General features: G+C 38.6%; 1 long non-coding RNA gene across 2 annotated transcripts in view; it reads right to left on the reverse strand.

Annotated features, from left to right (window-relative positions):
• The window catches only part of LOC134424211 (uncharacterized), a 317859-nt gene that overhangs the window by 238881 nt on the left and 60406 nt on the right, over positions 1-18572 (reverse strand). The window contains exon 3 of one of the 2 annotated variants that reach the window (XR_010029374.1): positions 16134-16200. This is a non-coding gene — a long non-coding RNA (uncharacterized LOC134424211). Of the gene's footprint in view, positions 1-16133; positions 16272-18572 lie in introns of those variants that run through there. The other variant, XR_010029373.1, reaches the window with a different exon arrangement.

Raw genomic sequence — 18572 nt, forward strand, 5'->3', positions numbered from 1 at the left:
GAGAAGAAATAGCCCACAGTACCAGGCGTGAGATGATATATATCCTGTCTGTTCTGAATGAACTGCTGTAGCAGACATTAAAAAGGAAGGGTGAGTTTTAAGAATACAGCTTTAGAAAAAAGATTTTACCAGCTAAACCTATTTCATCCTCACTTATATCTTATTTTTAAGAAGGGAAGACAGAATGAATTAAATTGAAAGCCACGTATTAAGTCTTTGGAATTTTCACAGAAGTTTATTGAACAAAACTCCTAAGAAGCTGCTTGCTTTTTTATCCACAGAAATGTATTTATAGGAGCTGAATTCTAATAAACACAGATTGCAGTGCAAAGAAAAAAAGGTCAGCAGTGTGTGCTCAAAGCTTTATTGATGTCTTGTCAATCAATCTTTTATTTTGTTGTTTAATTCTTTTTTTAAAGAAAAAAATGCATGTAAGCACTTTTTCTCCTAATAGTGGATTTATTGAGCATTTCAACAAATCAGATGATAGATACAATAAGCAATGATGGCCGATTATCAACTTTGTGTTTTCAGGTCAGGTTGTAAATTGACCTTGTGTTCGCTTCTCTTCTTTCTGGGGAATAGCTAAGGCCCTTTTCAAATACAATAATTTCCAATAAACTTTTTTTCTGTGCGTTCAACATTCCAGAAGAGCAAGCTTATGGGGAGAAAAAAGCAACCCTGCTAGACAAATCTATGCAGTCACATATATTGTGTCCCTGTAAACTAATTAAAATAATAAAGCTGACTCTTAAAACTAAGAGTGGTGAATCCAAGGGATGTAAAACTTTAGAGCATGACCTTTAAAACCATTTGGTTGCTTTTAAAGCAACCCTGATCCTGCACACAAATGGAAGAGCTGCAGCCTTTCTGGCTGGTTAAGTGGTCACCCCTTCTTACCAAGGCACACCAGCTAACCTTTCCCACCTGGCCACAGTCCATCCTCAATGTCTGATTTTCCAAACTTTTCCAACATCCCTTTCAGTCAGGTAATTTGAGAGCCAGCGAGGCAGCAGCCGCACTGAGTGATTCAGACAGGCCTGCCCAGGGCAGTGCCATGTTATTTGTCACCTATTCATCTTGCAACTTCACCACACTCTTCAATTTTTCATCTGCAGGTTCACGTTGAGGAGAAGTTGACACTGAGGTGTCTATTGTGACAGAGGATTTCTTTGCCTCAGTTGACACAGTTAATGTAATAGAGTGCAAAGGACACTGACACAATATTTTTCCCTTCCAATATACATTACTTTGCATTCACTGCCATCACATTGTCCATGCACCTCCTTAGTTGGGTCTGTTGTTCTTTTAAGTAGTTCCTTCCCAAAATAAAAAATAAGAATATGCAAAGAGAAGAAAGCATGGGCATCTGCAGAGACCCTCGCAAGCTCAGAGAGGATGGAAACCACATTTTCCTCTATGGGAAACATCCACCTTACAAAATCCTTCACAAATTATATAACATATACACCTACAACTCCATTGATCTCTCCACCCATCTTTTCCATAACTCAGTGCACTGGCACAGTCTGAGAAGCAACCTTGATATTTTAGCTGCTAACTTTCTACAGCATGGCAGCAGCATGAGCAGGCATGAAAAGAGGATTCATGCTCTGTATTTTGATGGTCAAAGCATTATCACTTTTACTACTGCAAGTTTAGAATGCACTGGAGGTGCAGGAGCATGTCTCAGACTAGTTAACCATGGCAGTTAAATCACTGCTGAAGGCATGAATGCAAATGAGGTCACAGAAAGGCTCTTTGACTGTCACACAAGTTATGAATCTATGTTCTAAAGAGAGAAGTGCCCTCACTCTTAGCAGTGTATTGGCAGACCAAATGACACAGCATTTTGGAGCTATTGTCCAGTTAAACACCACATACAACCAAATATTACCTTACAAACATTTGTCTTTTCATAGTGACTGACTGCACCATGACATTTCATAAGGGCCAACAAGTGAAAGTGAAATCCTCTTGCAGCTGGCGCTGCAGTCTGACAAGGACAGTGCATGTGACTTTTTCTTTCCTTTTATTTTGTGAGAGCTCTGACTCACTAATGCAGGCTAACAAGAGTTAGCCACATAATACTTTCTAAGGGGTCAAATCCAAACTGATTGCCATCTCTTGCAAGCATCTCACAATCACATTTAAATTTCTATAAATGTGTTCAGAATTTACAGTTATTATCTGAGCAACTAAAATTAAACTAAAATGTATTCCTGGAATGAATTGTTTTATATTCCATTTTCACATTCTGCCTTTAATGGCATTTGATTAGCTACTGAATACTTTCAGCTGTCTGAATAGATAGCACATTATTGATACATTTTAAACAGAAGTAGAATAGAACAATTAATAATGTAATGCACTTCACATTCAAACTTTTATTAAACTTTCACAACATTTCGATGTATACTAGTGGCCACATGAAAATTCACAACGAGAGATAAACAGACCCTACAATGAGTAATAAATCAAATTTGAATATCCCTCCAAAAAAATCCACTTTAGGATCTAGTTTTTATTATTTAGACAGTTCTGACTCTGTCTCTCATCATGGAACAAAAACGTCTGTCCAAGAGTCCCTTTGGGACAGATCTTGCTGTTTTTCTTTTTTAGATAACTCAGCTGATATTTAAAAAATAAAAAGTGTATCTTACCTTAACAAGATGTACAAGAAAACATCTTTGGAATCATAACCTGGAACTAGAACTATGCCAGCACATCTCAGCATTTTTCATCTCTCAGATGCAGGGATGCAGGGGAATATTTCCTTCACAAGCCAGGATAAAAGTCTTCCTCAAGGAACCACTGTCCCTCTTTGCTTTCTTTGTTTCTATTACTTTAGGAAGAATTACTTTACTAGAATAAAGAGGTATATTTACAGCATTCCTTTAGCATGGTAAGGCTTTCTCTTTAGGAAGCAACTTAATCAGGAAGAAATCTGGATTAGGAAAATGTCTGCAGCTTTGGAGTTCTGGATTGTCACAAGATTCAGACAAACTTCAACCCTCCACTGTTCACAGAGTGGGATTACACTTATTTTATAACATTGATGGGAAAGCCCAAGTTGTTTTCTTCATGCCAGATCCCTGTCACAGAATTTACCTTTCTGTTTTACAAATCATAAAACTAAATTTCATTGTACAATTCTATAGTAAACAGATTTAAGCCCTTCCTTTGAATAAGTAAACTGATACTGACCCAGAATGAAAACAGCAGCTTTGACATCAACAGTGGTTCTCCACTTAACACCAAAATCCTGACTGCCCAGAAGTCAATAGCAAAAAGTCCAAGTTATCCATCCTGCTTCATTTAGTTTAATAGCATAAATGAAATGTACAAAGATTCACGTGCTCCAGAAATTTTACAAAAGGAAGTTTTTCCTTTCTTCCACTCATTTTGAGAAGAAGGATCAGAGAGAACAGATGAGGTAGGAACAGTCCTCTGGAGAACATCTGGTCCCAACCCTTTTCAAGCAGAGACAGCTGGAGCAGGGTTCTCAGGACCAGGTCCAGCTGAGCTTTCAGTGTCTCCAAGGATGGAGACTACACAAACCTCTGTAGGGAATCTGTTCCTATTTACAAATCAGCCTTAGGGTGTAAAACTGTTTTGGTTTGGGTTTCCTTTAGTGTAAATAAAATTTATTCTATTTAAATTTGTTCCCACAGCCTCTTGTTCTGTCACCTAGAAGCACTGACCAAGAGCCTGTCTCCATCTTCTTTACCACCCCTTAGATACTTGAGTGCATTGAGAAGGTTCCCCTGAGCTCTCTCTTCTCCAGGCTGAGCCAGCTCTGCCACCCTTCCTAAAAATGCCACTACTTAATCACCCCTGTGGCTCTTTGCTGAACTCAGACCACTATGCCCATATTAGTCTTAAACTGGGGGAGCTCAGAACAAGCTCTGTATAATTTTACATTCTATATTAAAAAAAAAAAAAAAAAAAAAGGAAAAAAAAACCAAACAAAAAAACCCCAAACCAAAACAGAAAACCTGGGAAATGCAGATATACAAATAGCTTTGAGGAAACTAACCAAACATTTCATCATTCTTGTTGTGTTTTTTATAGGCTTTCTGATAGAAATAATGCCATTTAACAGAGAAATTGTATGAAGGCAGAGATTCCTTGCCTGTGATAAAATATTTACTTGCCTCTGCCAATACAGTCATTACTATATTTATCCTTGCAGCATCCCTTTGAGGGAAGGAATACTAATATACAGATTGTTCACATGGAAAACAGAAGGACAAAGTGACCAACTTAATAACACACAGGAAGTATGTGTAAGACCAGGAATGTCTGAGCATGAGGCTAAATGTTTTACAGCAGATGTGTGACATATAAAGTAAATTACTTAAACTATGAATGGAGAAAAATTAGAATGCTGCAGGATTTCAGGAAAGGATGTCCTAGGGTGCATGTTCTGTTTTCCCAGTATTTCACATAGCTTCCATGAAAGCATACAGAACTTTTCTTCCCCTGTGTTTTCATTAAGGCTCTGGCTGGACTCAAAGAGGAAAAAAAAATTAAATCTATTCAAGAACTATTGTTTTCTTCTATGTTGTCAGTTAGTTTAGGTACTTTCCTGTTTGTCTCCAACCATTATATCCTGGACAGAAAGTATAAGCACTCAGCTTTTATTTTGCCATGTTAGAACACATAAAATCCTTTTGCTTCTTCTCATAAAACAGACTTTTCCACTGCCTTAATGATCCTCATGACCCTTCTCTCCATCTGTTCCAGTTTTACTGAACATTCTTGTCCATGGGTGACCAACACTACACAATATTTCTGAGGTTGCACCACAGCCCCTGTAATAGCACCAGCACTTCCTCTCAAAATTCCACTCCCAGTGCATCTTAAGGTTGCACTGCCTTTTTCACTGCTGCACCATCACTTGAAACAATTCTCTGTATAACTCACAGTACACAGCCATAGAAGTATGGAATCACTCTAATTGAAATATGGTTGGGTTTTGAGGAATTTCTTTGAAGGAAAGAGCAGTGGACACATTTCATAGATTACCCAAGAAGCCTTTTTAACTGAGAAGCATATGGAGATGTGAGAGAAAAGAGGAGATGGAAAGAGAATTGGTGGATGATGCATACAAATGGAGCAGGAAGATGAGCGCATAGGAGTAATGATTTCTTATGTGCAACAGCAGCAGGATATAGGCTCCCTTTCCTGTTTGGAAGTTCTGTGCACAGCTCTACACAGAGGCTTAACTGACTCTCCTAAATCCTAAATGAAAGGGAATGGGTTGGAGAGTCCTTGTCTAGAGAGCCTACTCTGGGAAAACAATAGATATTAAAAAAGTTAAAACTTGCTCTTTGAATAAGCTTTGTACAGCAACAGGGGTCTGAACAAACCTGCTTCTTCACACCTTTGGCTCAGTATTCAGAAAGAACTCTACAGCTCATAAAACCACAGCTTCATGTTACCACCAAGACTATGTTAGTGTTGATGTCAGTTGCAAAATAAAGAGGGGAAAAAAAATCACCATGTTGCTATTTTAATTTCTCATAAAATTAAGATAGTACCTTGTAATGTATTTATTTAGTGTAAAAGGAAGCTTTTCATACAGCTGCCATAGCCATAGAAATTATAAAAGCTAGAATTTGAATCCTTTGGGAAATTCAGCGTTTTCCTTCCTTTTCTTGTATCTAAATAAACACAAAGAATCTCCTGTGTCAAAAAAACCCCCAGACTTACTACAATTATGCACTTTCCTCTGAATGTGAAATTAAGGAAAAAATGTTAACAATATTAAAATAGAAAGTATATTTTATATTGTATATGCATTAAATATACATCAGTAAATATAGAATGATGTATTCAATATTCTTGAAGCAAAATTAAAAAGCTGACAATTCATTTTGACTTTTTAATGTAAATAAAGATTTCAGCAGCATCGGCATGTTTCTATGAAACATCTTTCAGCTTAACTTTTTGGTTCTCAAGTAAAAAATGTTCTATTGAATTTTTTTTAAGCCCTAATGAATGTCAACTGGCTTTTTCATAGGAAAAACCTTGAAATCCTTAGTCAGTCAAAACCCTCATTGATTGCATCCTCTGATGTTAAAAATTATTCATTGCTAGTCTATTCCCAGAAAGGCAGAGAATGTTGAAACATGAACAAATATGTACTGATTAATCACACATATTTTTATGCAGTGTGTCTTTTTCTTACACAGACTGTTTTCTGAAGAGTTACCACTGGATGAAGGGTACAAGTCATCTTGCAAGGACTTCAATCATCTTGCTCTATAGAGCTTCCAGGTCAAGGAGAGACAAGGCCATGTAAATGTAAATGATTCTTAATGAGTTCTCTACCCATAGCTTTATGAAGGCACAAATAACCATAAAATGACTCATTCTATTGATTTTGAATCCAGCATAAGACTTATTTCTAAACCCTGAAGAACAGTGGTGGAAGAAAGAACACCTTCAACCAGGGCAGTAGTTATTACCAGAGTAACTTGCCTCTAAGGGTCATTGTCAAGTAATCAGTAAGCACATAGGAACAATTGGCTGTGACCTGGGAATGCTCCTGCCACTGCCTGAACCGTGACAGGAGGGAGGACACCCACACTACCCTTCCTTCTTCCCATGAACTCCGCCTGCATTTCATTTGAGCCATGGGAGTGCCATTCTCCCAGTGCCAGTAGATCCTACCCCAGCAAATTTGCAGTCCCCAGATGAGAAATGGCTCCTGTAGGTCAGGTAGGTGGCTGCCTGCCGAGTCTCTAAGGGGGGCTGGCTGTTTGAGAGAGGTGGAAAAGCCCACGCATTATGCATCTGTGGAAAGGCTTGCATATGAGGAAAATATTTTTACACACCTCACCAGTTAAAAACTGCCTTTTCTAGACAGATAGTCTTATTTGGCTTCTAAACTCCAGGTAATATTTTGCAACCTTATCTCTTTTTACATACACCTGCTTCTGGCTGGATGGGTATTTCATAAGTTGCTGTGAAGTCAGTCCTCCTTTACAAATGCCTAAGCCAGGATCATGGAGCCCTTTTTCATCAAGTAAAAATCCACAATTGTAATACAGCATTGGTTGGGTTCTGGCAGTAATACATTGCCTTTTGAATAAATGTACCTATACAACCTTGGTATGGTCACTATTTCTGAGCTCTTTTTACTGACTTACTTAATATCTGAGTCTGTTTCTATTCTAAGACTCACTTTATGAAAAATCTTGTAATGAGTTTTATAGGCTGTGTGATTTCTGAACATTTCCTTAAATCATAAATCAATTTACTTTTCCTTCACTTCTGATTTCACACTGCATCACCTAAACTTCCTAACATAGTTTTGTCCTTTGATTCTTCTTCCATTTAAAAAAAAAAGTGCAATTAAAGAAATTTACAGAAATAATGAAAAAATAGATATATTCCTAATGGGCCTTCCTACATCGGTGATGTCTTCTTTGCAATAATGCATTCTATATACAATACCAGAAGTTGCTATTCATGCTGCTGCATTTTTCCCCCTCAAAATGCATTTTAATTACTACAGCAAAATTGAATTTGCCTGTGCATACATTAAGGTTAACCACGCAGTCAGTAAGGAATGAGCACTAAGAATCAGTTGTGCAACCAAGAAGGAAATACATATTTAAAATCATGATCAGTATTATAACTTAGTTAATTTCTGCTTTAAGATTGAATAACTCTAAAAATACTAAGCTGCTTGCCATGCTTAATTAGGAGCTCAAATTCACTGAAAAACTCCTGAAATGCCATAGTCAATGGTAGTAAAGTATCTCTTTAAATTGTTTTCTGGAATGCTACAGCATCTTTGAGAAAAAAGTGTTATTACCTGAAAACTTTATGGCATGCAGCAGAAAGTTATCATATTCTAGTATTACAATTTTGCCAATAGACAAATTGTCTAAATCACCACAAAAAAAACAACTTGGAAACTATTTACATGGTAGCATAAAAATTGATGAATGTGGCAGAAACACCATTTAAATAAAAAAAAAAGGGCATTAAAAGTGAAAGAAAAAAATTTAAATTAAAAAAGTCCTGAAATTGGAAAGTAACTGCATCAATTTTGACTAAATAATTCAAATATTCCCTCATCGATGTAACTAATCTTGAGTTTTAATTCTCATGAAAACCTGCTACAAAAAGGAAACAGCAGAGAAATTTCTTGTCAGTGTGTAAACAGTTGATAGTAAAATTATTTTAAAAAAAAGCCAGTTGCAGCTGGGGAAGAGACAAAATAAATGAAAAGTCAGGTAAATATATGGAGGAGGTGTTAGTAAAATTGCTATAGAAAGATAGAATGGTTTGGTTTGGAGCACCTTAAAGACCATGAAGTTCCATCTCCTCTTCCACAGGTCAGGATGCCTTCAACTAGGCTGAGCTGCAGAGCCCCATCCAACCCTGAACATTTCCAGGATGGAGCATCCACAGCTTTTCTGGGCAACCTTTCCCAATGCCTCCCCACCCTCACAGTGACAAATCTCTTCCTGACATCCAAGCTAGACCTGCCCCCTGTCAGTGTGGAGCTGTTCTCCCTTGTCCCATCGCTCCATGACCTTGTCCAAAGGTCTCATGGAGCCCCTTTAGGTATTGAAGGTTACTCCAGGGTCACCCAGGAACCTTTTCCTCTCTTAGCCTGTCTCTGCAGCAGAGCTCCAGTGCTCTGACCATCTTTGTGGCCTCCTCTGGACTGGTTCCAGCAAACCCATGTCTGTTATGCTGGGAGTCCCAGAGCTGGAGGCAGCGCTGCAGGTGGGATCTCACAAGAGCAGAGCAGAGCAGAGGAGCAGAATTCACTCCCTCGATCTGCTGGGAATGCAACCCAGGGTACAGATGAGCTCTCTAGGTTGCCAGCTCACAGTGCCAGGCCATGCTGGGTTTCTTGTCAATCAAGTAGCTAAGATTGTTATCAGTATTTCCCCCCAAACTTCCATTTTTAAGGAATTTATATTACTTGACTCTTAAAATATGTTTCTGGGCAGAAACAAGGGCGCACTGTGCACAGGCAAATTCTTAAATTAAAAACGGCCTCCAAAATTACTCCAGCAATTTTCTGCACACAATTGTTTCCATGTGAAAAGATCCACATTTAGTCATGAAAACAGCAACCTCAAAAAAAAAAAAAAAAAAAGAATTTATCAACTCAGCATTCACTCTTAAGTAGTACTATGGCCCTCAATTATTGCTGCTGTGAATACACACCCCAACACCCAAAGTCCAAATAAGAACAATGCCAGAAAGTAAGACTTGGTAGATTTACCCCTGCATTTGCATATAATTACATAACAAGTTTGAAACTTCAGGGTTTGGAATAAATTTGAAATCAACCAAGAGATTATTTGATAGAATCTGAAATCAGTAATAATTTTCTTTCCTCACATACAGTTGTGTCCCTTAGCAAACATACCAAAAGAAGCAGCAAAATGATGAGGCTTTAGGTTTTTTAATAAACTTTTCAAATATTTATTTTTATTCCCTAAGTGAATAATGTCATCTAAATCTTAGCAGTTGATACTGCATCTCTAAATTCATTGTTTTGCCTTTACATTTCCAACTATTCCACTTTTATAATCAGTTGTTTTTGGGGTTTTTCTTGGTAGATAAAAGTGATATTACAAATTACTGTCTGTGTCTTAATAAAGACAATATAATTGCAAAAAATGTCAGCACTTTTAAGCAAGATAAACACTTCTCTTAATCTGAAATGTCAAAGCAATTTTGTTAAACCAAAAAGTCTTTTTAAAGAGCACTGTGATGGTAGGAACCCATGTCAATAAATTACAAAGCAAAGCAGAGTCAAGTTGCTAAACTGTTCCTAGCTTCAATGGAGAACACACACACACCAAGCAGCCAGCATTTCCCATTCCCTCAAATCCTCAGTCTCTGAGCAACACAGGTAAATAGATGACTTGGAAGTGCCAGATCAGTTACTGATCTTGCTCAGCAATACATCTCTAACAGTGACAGTAAAAGACTCTCAGGAATAAAATGCAAGAAATCGAAATAGAAGAAATTATACCTTCCTCCAGAAGGAGTTCACTACAACCAGATCTATGTGTGTATATAAAAATATGTGTGTCTATGTATACACACATGACTAATTTTTAAAAATAATTTATTTACTAGTTGTTTGTTCTAGCATGTGCATTCTTTTCTAATACTCATAAAAAGTTTCTGCAGCACCATTCCCCCCAGACTTTGAGTGAAAGAACACGATTTTCATTTTTTGAAGTTTGGACACCAGTAAAGCTGCTCTGCATGCACGTGGCTTGAGCACAATCCACAGATGAAGAACCTTTGCACTGTTAATAAAGAATTGGGTTTAGTTTAGAGAGATAGAGGCCTCCTGTGTTATTACCCATCACGTGGTGCACAAAATGTGTCTCAGCCTCTCAGCCAGCCCTGCAGGCTGGAGCACCAAGGGCTGCAGGCACAGGGATGAAAAGACAATGCTGGCCAAAGACTGATTACAGTGCACAGCTATTTGCTATTTGGAATTGAAATAGGGCTCATCATGACAAGTCTGGAAGCAATACTTGTTCTCTGATGCCTGAGCCATTTATAAGGTTTGAAATTCATTTTTTTGGAGGTGTTTTCTCTCATTGTTTGACATTGTGTGTAAACGTGTCCTCATTTCTTACAAAAGCGGAGTTGGCTATGCTGTCAGTACCCATTTCTATATGTACAAATTTTCTAATATAGCCAACTAATTGTGCACAATTACTGTGTGCCACTATTACAAATCTAGAGAATCAGCAGCATGTGTTTAAAAATCTCAAGAGCCTTTTCCCCACTTAAACAGCTCAAGAAGGCGACCTAGCATTCCAAATTTAAAATTGAAATTTTTAGTCACCACACCTTTTTCTCTCCCACTAACTGTTATTGTATGATGATCAGTGTTATTTTTGACTAGTTTTGCCTTTTAACTTTATCTAAGTTCACAAACTTGAGGACAAGGCTGGTTCCCAAGGGACTTTGCTCACAATTTCATAGCTCTAGTACCAAGTATTTAAAACATGGGATGAAACACAACATGTACAGCCAACACTAGAGCTCCTCTGAACTACATCAGCACAGACCTTTGTTTTTAATGCAAATCCCCCCAGTCAATGGCAAGGTAGGGCTCATTCCATTCCCTGCTCCCAGGCTAGCTGGGCTTCACCACTGCTCTGCCAAGCTCCAGTGCTGTGGAGACTTCCACAGGAGAAGAAGAGATGCTGCAAACTAAACTTTTGTCTCTGATGATCCAAATTTTACCTGGATCTGAAGCCTGGCAATTCACAGAGCCCTAAGCAGTTCTCAGATAATCTGTCCTCTATGGCCCTTTGGCACTACAGTGTTTGTGGTCTAAGCCTGATCCAGACAAATTCAGAGAGATGGAGGTGAGTGGGACAGGATTTTGCTCTTCAAACATGAAATGAAAATTAATTCCACCAAATCTAAAACTCAAGGTCGCCCACAAATCTCTGAGTTTTCTCCTGAAGGGAATGTTTTGTTTCCCTGATGAAAAGCCAGTACAATGATAGATTTTCAGAGCAGAAAAAAAAAAAAAATTGCTGGGGCAGAACTGCAAACAAATGCAAAAATAAGTCACCTGGGCCACAAACTCTATTGGCCTCCCATCTCTCCAAAAACCTTACTATTAATATGGCTTATTGCTCAATCAGATTCTGGATTAACACAGAACTCCTTACTAGACAAAACAGCCAGTTTCAAACAACTCACAGTTACCGTGTTTATCTCATCCTTACACAAATTTAAATACTTAAATTATTTGCTGAAAGGAGACTCTAGTTGCTTATTTAAGTCAGTGGCTGATTAGCTCCCTAATTTTAACATCTGCACTAGAAACAACATACAGGTCAGTTCATTATAAGCAGACAGAAAGCTTTTTCCCAAACAATACTCAGAACAGCAAGAGTTAAATAGTTTTAAAACATTTTCCTACTGCTTCTCTGTGACAAATGCTCAGAAAAGCCTTTTTCTAAGCCATCCAGGGCTTGATGCAAGTGCTGAAAAAACTGGGCTGCTCTCAGTTCTTTTCATATGACAAAATCTTTAAGCACTTGGAACCAAAGTTTCACAATTGCACTTTCTAAGCTGACAACAATGGACATATGTACAAGTAATTTAAAACTAATACAAAGAACAATATCATTTTATAACCATAGAGTAACTATCCACTGGAGGCTGGTTTGGCCAGCCCTGTAGCATGTTCCCTACTTTACACATGGAGTTAGTTCTTCTCTCCAAGGATATATTATGGCTGGAAAGGGAATTTTAGTTCAGTCTTAAAACTGGTTTTCTTTTCTTGACTTGGAGATGCCAATAAGGTATAAATATTTTTGAGGAGACTTTTATTATTCAATAATGGCATTGTTTTATTTCTGGTGTGTGCATATTTCTGGTTTTTTGTCATGTTCTATTATACTCAGCCCACACAACTTTTTATTATTAATGAAGTTATTGTGCCTAGAAAGCCAAATACTGAACCTTTGGCTATACCAAGGTAATTCTTTTCAGCACAGAGGCAATGCTGTGGTTCAGCAAGCAACTGAATTTGCCTCAGGAATGATAGGAGCCACCTCCTGAGATGGTTTTTTTCAGTGTCAGCTCAAAGAGCGGGTTAATAACATAGGCCTTCTCCCTCAATGTTCATAGATACTCACATTACTTGATGGGACTATTCCTACATATAAACATTTGCAGAATAAACAGGAAAAAATTGTATTTAGACACTAGAGAGTAAGACCCAGCATATCCACAAACACCTGAGCTCAACATACAAAAAAGACTTGCTAATCAGTGCACTAACCCAGAAGAACATTGATGCCTTAAGTTTTAGCTTTCATATTTTCCAGATTTTATACCACATTAATATATAACTCTGAACGTCATATGAAGTGTTAGCAAGTTCTCCTCACAGTCTAGTCAGACAAAACAATCCTTTTCCACCCTGAGAACTAAGGACACCATTATAGCTTCAGGCCCAAAAAAGTGTAAAAACAGCAAACTGGGGAGAGCAATCTGGGGGGATAGGACTTCAAAACCTGAAGCTGCAATTGGAAAATTAACCCTAATATGTAAATGGACCAAAACTAACAACAGTGTGAAAACCTGTGACCTGTTGTCCATCTTGGGTGTAGCCTCAGCCAGGCTCTTGCACTGCCCAAGATGTATCCTGTGAAGGACTTTTTTAATAAATACTTTATTCCTTTAACACTGTCTAGCCTCTGTTCCAGGTAGCCTCTCAAGGCACCAACACAAGGGCAGTATTTTGTAGACATCAGCAAGGGAAGTTCTCCTTCTCAAAATTCCATCTTTTGGATTGAAGGAAGCAAACCACACCAAATTCTGTGCTTTCCATCACAGCCACAATTCTCTGACTCCATCCATCCCCTGCCCTGTTGGAGCAGTAGAACAGGGGTACAGGGTGCTGTGTACTTCTTAATCCCAAAATATCCCATCTACTTCTCACCTCAATAGTAAAAACTCATGAAGGTACAGAGGAGATTCTGGTTCTCTGGTAAAATTTTGTGAGATCACACAGTGACATGATTTTGGTAGGAGACATCTTTACCTCCTAAGCTCAAATTTAGCCTGTGAGGCTACCATGCCCTTAGTGCAAAGTCTATAAGTATTTCCAATTAATAGTGAAGAATAGGAATTGGGATGCAGTAATGAAAATTTTACTCTTTCAATTGCACATGGGTACTGCATTATCTAAGCTACTTTTATTATTAAAAAGTAGTTTTGAAAAATTCCTGCTGTACATAAATTTACATCTGTCCACTACCTTACCATGAACATTTAGATTTTCTCTGTGAGGAATACACACAGCACTCAGCATTTAAAGACAACTACTTTTGCCTTAATTACTGCTGTTTTTTTACACACTTAGTTCATCAACTAATTTTTCTTTCCAATGATGTCACTGCATTTATCTTTATTCAGCCTGAGTGTTTTACATTACTTAGGCAGCTAGATAGCTGCCTTGGACTTGAATTGCTCAGCCATTGTTGGAACTCAGTCCCCTGTAAGATTTTTGCTTCTCTAATTTTCAGGGTGGTTTCCAGCCTGCCATGGTATTGCTCTGAGGGTAGGTCTCAGTCATTTAGCATTTCTATATCCCAGTGTCTTGGCTTTGCTGGAACATGGGAGCAATGGTTTCTCTGAGCACACAGGCTCATGTCACCTTTTCCTGGGCAGGTCAGGTAGCAATCAGAGTTCAGCAGAGGCACTGTGATTGAAATCCCTGGCATCATTCCTGCAGTGGAGAGTCTCTGCTAAGACTCATAGATTTATTCATTGATCAAAGCAAATCCCCTAACCAAAGTTCCAGAAAGCACTTTTACTTGTGCCTAATTTTAAGTCTCTGGGCAGTTTCATCTGTTCAGAAACTCTGTGTTTTCCTGGACTGCAGTCCTTGCCAGCCATTACAAAGTTTGCAAGACTTGCTCTAACATGGAAGCCCCAGAAAGCCTGCCCATTTTCCTATACATTTCAAGGAATCAGCATCAGTGTATCATGAACTAACTATGGAATTAAAAATGAATATTTGGCATTTTCCTCAGCATCTAGCAAATCATTTATTATTAACAATTGCCAATAATTCAGCAGCAGCCTCTCCTTTGTTCCCTCTATTGTTTGCCAGAAATTCCACTTTATTTTAGTAAGTCTGGCTGAACAGGGCAGAACATGTTTGTAACATTTTGAAAACTTTTTCATCTAAAGTGACAAAGACCTTTCCTCCAGGGCACCAGCAGAACAGCAAAACCCTGTACCTGAGTTAATAAGTAAGAGCAAAACAAGTAAAACCTTGGGATTTAGCACTTTTTCCAATTGTGATTTTCTAGAGTCCCTGTTCATCAGCATTTATTATTTACCTTTTAGCTTCATAGCATTTCCTTTTCACCTGGGACTTGGGTTATTGCTTTGCAAATTGTATATTAACATTGCTTAACTACAAATACTTTAGGTATGATCCCAAGGGCAGTACTGTATGCAATTTGATGAACATTTGAACTTTTAAAATTCAGTAGCATTTATTTTAACCAGAACTAAAAGACAAAGTTGAATTTTAAGTTTGGCGATTAATTTACATCTACTTAAAGACAAACTGAAGTAGGGCAAAATTCACTCCTTTGCAGAAGACTTGCAATTAAGTTTTTGTTTTGTTTAAAAGTTCCAAACATCAGACCTTATATGATTGAAAAAGCCAGTCCTGACACATACCATGAAGAGAAAATACTAATTTTAACTAGGAAAGAGAAAAGCAAAATGTATTTAGGACAAATATGCCTGCTTAGAAAATTTGGGACCGTAACAACTTTTGAAGAAACCTGGCAGAGTGGTTTATAAAACAAACAGTTGTTCCCTCTTTGGATATTAGTAAGACATCATGAGAAAATTAGAAGAGCTAAAGTATTCTCAGATGTTGCAGTGAACACTCCCCAGTTCAGTGTTTGGAAAATGCAATGTGCAAAACTTCCCATAAACAAAGGTTTTCTAAAATGTCAGTTCTGGGATGTTCTTGGCTGAGATTGCTGGAACAAATAGAAATAGGTTTGTGAACATAAATAGCTGATGTGGAGTGTCCTTGGCAATGTCTGTGCTAATAAGTCAAAGATAAAAATACAGAAAAGAGTAAAATTACAACTCAAAAAGTGACAGAGCTGGGAAATTGGGATTCAGATTGCCTGCCCATTTTCTCTTATCCTGCTACAGCTTGCTGTGTTGGAACACCTGGTATAAAACCTGTCACCAGACACTAATCCCTGAACCAAACTACATTCTGAAAGCTCCCAGAAAAGCTGCATGAGGATATCTGTGAGCCTCCCATCTTGCAGCAATGCTCTTGCAGCCTGAAGCCTTTCATGCAGGAACTGACTACATGGGTGATATGTGCCTTTCACATAGAGGACATTCTTCAGTTTCTGCTGGGCACAAAAGTTGGTTGAATCTTTTTTTATTTCACAAAAAACCCTTATGGATAAATCATATATAATCAAATTCCAGGAAAGCATGTCTAGGTAAAGGTAAAATACAAAGTTTTGGAGATACGACTGTGAGCAGCAGTGAGAAGCAGAAGGGACAAAGCCCAGACTCTAGGAATAAAATGAGTTTCTTACCTTTCTGTCATGATTTGATTAGCAGCAACAGGGTCCAGGTTTGATTTCTGGCTCTTTTCTCAGAAACCTAGGAATATTAAACCAAACTGGTTGAGTGTTCAGTGAATGATACTTTCATCTTTGTAGTGAAAGAAAACATAACTTCACTGCAGGGACAGAGGTGAAAAGAGTAAAAAATTAAATTCACTGAACAGCTGGTTTTCCCCTAAATATAGTAATAATTAGACAAATCATTACTCATTCACAATCACAGTGAAGAATTTGATCCTTCTTGACCAAATTCTCTATTCCCATTTGTTTAAATCTACAACATTTTGAATTACTAATCTGAAAGCATTAGATTTTAGATGAGATTAGACAAATTACATCACAGTGACCACAGATAGGCATTGAATTACCAAGACTTTCCTGCTTCATTACACACATAGAATGTCATCAGATTTTAAAAAGTTGGTTTTGGGGATGGGTTGTCATGGTAGCGGTTTTCTTGGTGTTCATTTTGTTTGGGGGATTTGGTTTTTGGTTGTGGGTTGTTTTTTTTTTTTTTTTAATAGCCCCCAAAAGGCACAGCAAAATACAAAGTGAATTTCTTTTAGACCTCTCTTGCTACCACTGCCAAAAACATTCCTTCTGACTATGTGTTTTCTGGAAAGGGTTCCTCACATCTTTTGGGCCTTGGCTGTCAGGGTTTTCTGCATTTGAGAAAGGATATGTGCCTGTGCCTGCACATGAGGCCTTTAATTTGGAAACCAGCACAAAAATTCTGTTTTATAAAAAGGCTTTTTTTAAAGTTTCACAGAAAGCATTTCAGAGCCGTTGCAGTAGCAGCTAAAGCTGCAGAAGGTCAGTGAACGCAGCAGAGGAAGCTCCTCAGATAGGATTAACTACTGACCAGTGGTCTGCTTGAAGCCATAATATTTCTACCACTGTCTTGGGGGCTCTCCTTTACACCTCTCTGGGTTCACACATCAGAGAACCATACAGCTGTCCCTAAATCACTCTTTCAGTGTGCTCAGCACATGAACACCTAAATACAAAACTTGCTAATGTGGGTCCTGTCAGTAGCTCAGCACATTCTCTCTGTTTTCCCTCTCTGGATGACCCCGTGCTGAGGATCACCCCTGCCAGGAATGGCCTGAGCTCCAAACAAGCTGCCACAAGGCAGTGCAGCAAAACCTGCATTATAACTAAGGCCTGCTTGACGTGCCAAGCATCAAGCTTGGCAAGGAGCACAAGCATCAAGCTCCTTCAAAGCATTTACTCATCTGTTTTACTGTGCCAGCTACTCAACCACAGCAGCAATGAGTACCTACCCAGCAGAGTAAACCTCTGCATTATGGCACAACCCCACACCAGATGCAGAAACTGCCATAAAAGCAGGCAAAACGGGAACCAGAGGTTGGGCCCCTCCTGCCAAGAAGTAACTTGGGTGGATCAGCATGCCCCAAGGCCATTGTGCTTTTATGGACAAACCAGGCTGCTTTTATGAGCCCTTGCTAGCTGTACACAGGGAAACCAAACACGGGATCACAGAATCTTAAAATAACTTGGGCCAGAAGAGACCTCTGGAGCCGTCTTGTCCCATCTATGCTTAAAACTGGGCTGACTTGGATCAGGTTAGGGCCACCCACAAGTCTCTAACACACCTTACTCTCTGCTGTGTTGGAGAACTCAGACAGCAGGCACCTCATGCACATGTATTCATGATGGTATTTTGGATCACATCAACTGCAACACCCATAACAAGCTGCTAAACAGAGGGGCAAAAAGAAGAAATTGCAAAGAGGAATATCATGTTCAACCAAATTCAGACCCCATGCTTCCTTCTAACCTCAGCAGAAATACTTAACGTGAGTTCAATGCACACCATGCTATTAAAAACCAAACACATCCAAGGAAGCCAGCGAGGTCTGTATTGTACATTTTGGCCTTGCTGACACGTGTTTAGTCCACCAAAGTTGAGCAGATATGAAAGAAGGAGGGAAAGCATCTGTAAATGCCACACATTTCAAAACAGCCAGCTGGATGCTATTGACAGTGTTCAAAAACATCAGAGTACTTATCATGTCACACTCCCAGGATGGGGCCAAAGCACAGTCTGGCCTAGCAGTTGCTGTTTCCATTTACTTGGCTTTAGCTGAGAGTTAGGAAACATCACTTCAAATGAGGAGGTTCTGCTTTGGTGAACTTTACCTGTTACTTGGAAATGTAGGAAAGGTAAGAAAACAGAAAGAACCTCCCCAGCCTTACTGGAGAGAGTGCAGAAGACAGAAATAGAATTCACTTGCTTCCATAATCATGGAAAATTAAGCATGCTGCTCAGTTTAGTGATTCAGTAACACCGTTTTCAGATAGTTTAGCCAAAAAGTTTTATCTGCAAGTTTTTCTTCTCCCTAAAAAGCACTGCTGCTAATTTACCAAAGGCAGAAAAAGGCAAAG

The sequence above is a fragment of the Melospiza melodia genome, chromosome 13, assembly GCF_035770615.1.
Source record: "Melospiza melodia melodia isolate bMelMel2 chromosome 13, bMelMel2.pri, whole genome shotgun sequence".
Lineage (NCBI taxonomy): Eukaryota > Metazoa > Chordata > Aves > Passeriformes > Passerellidae > Melospiza > Melospiza melodia.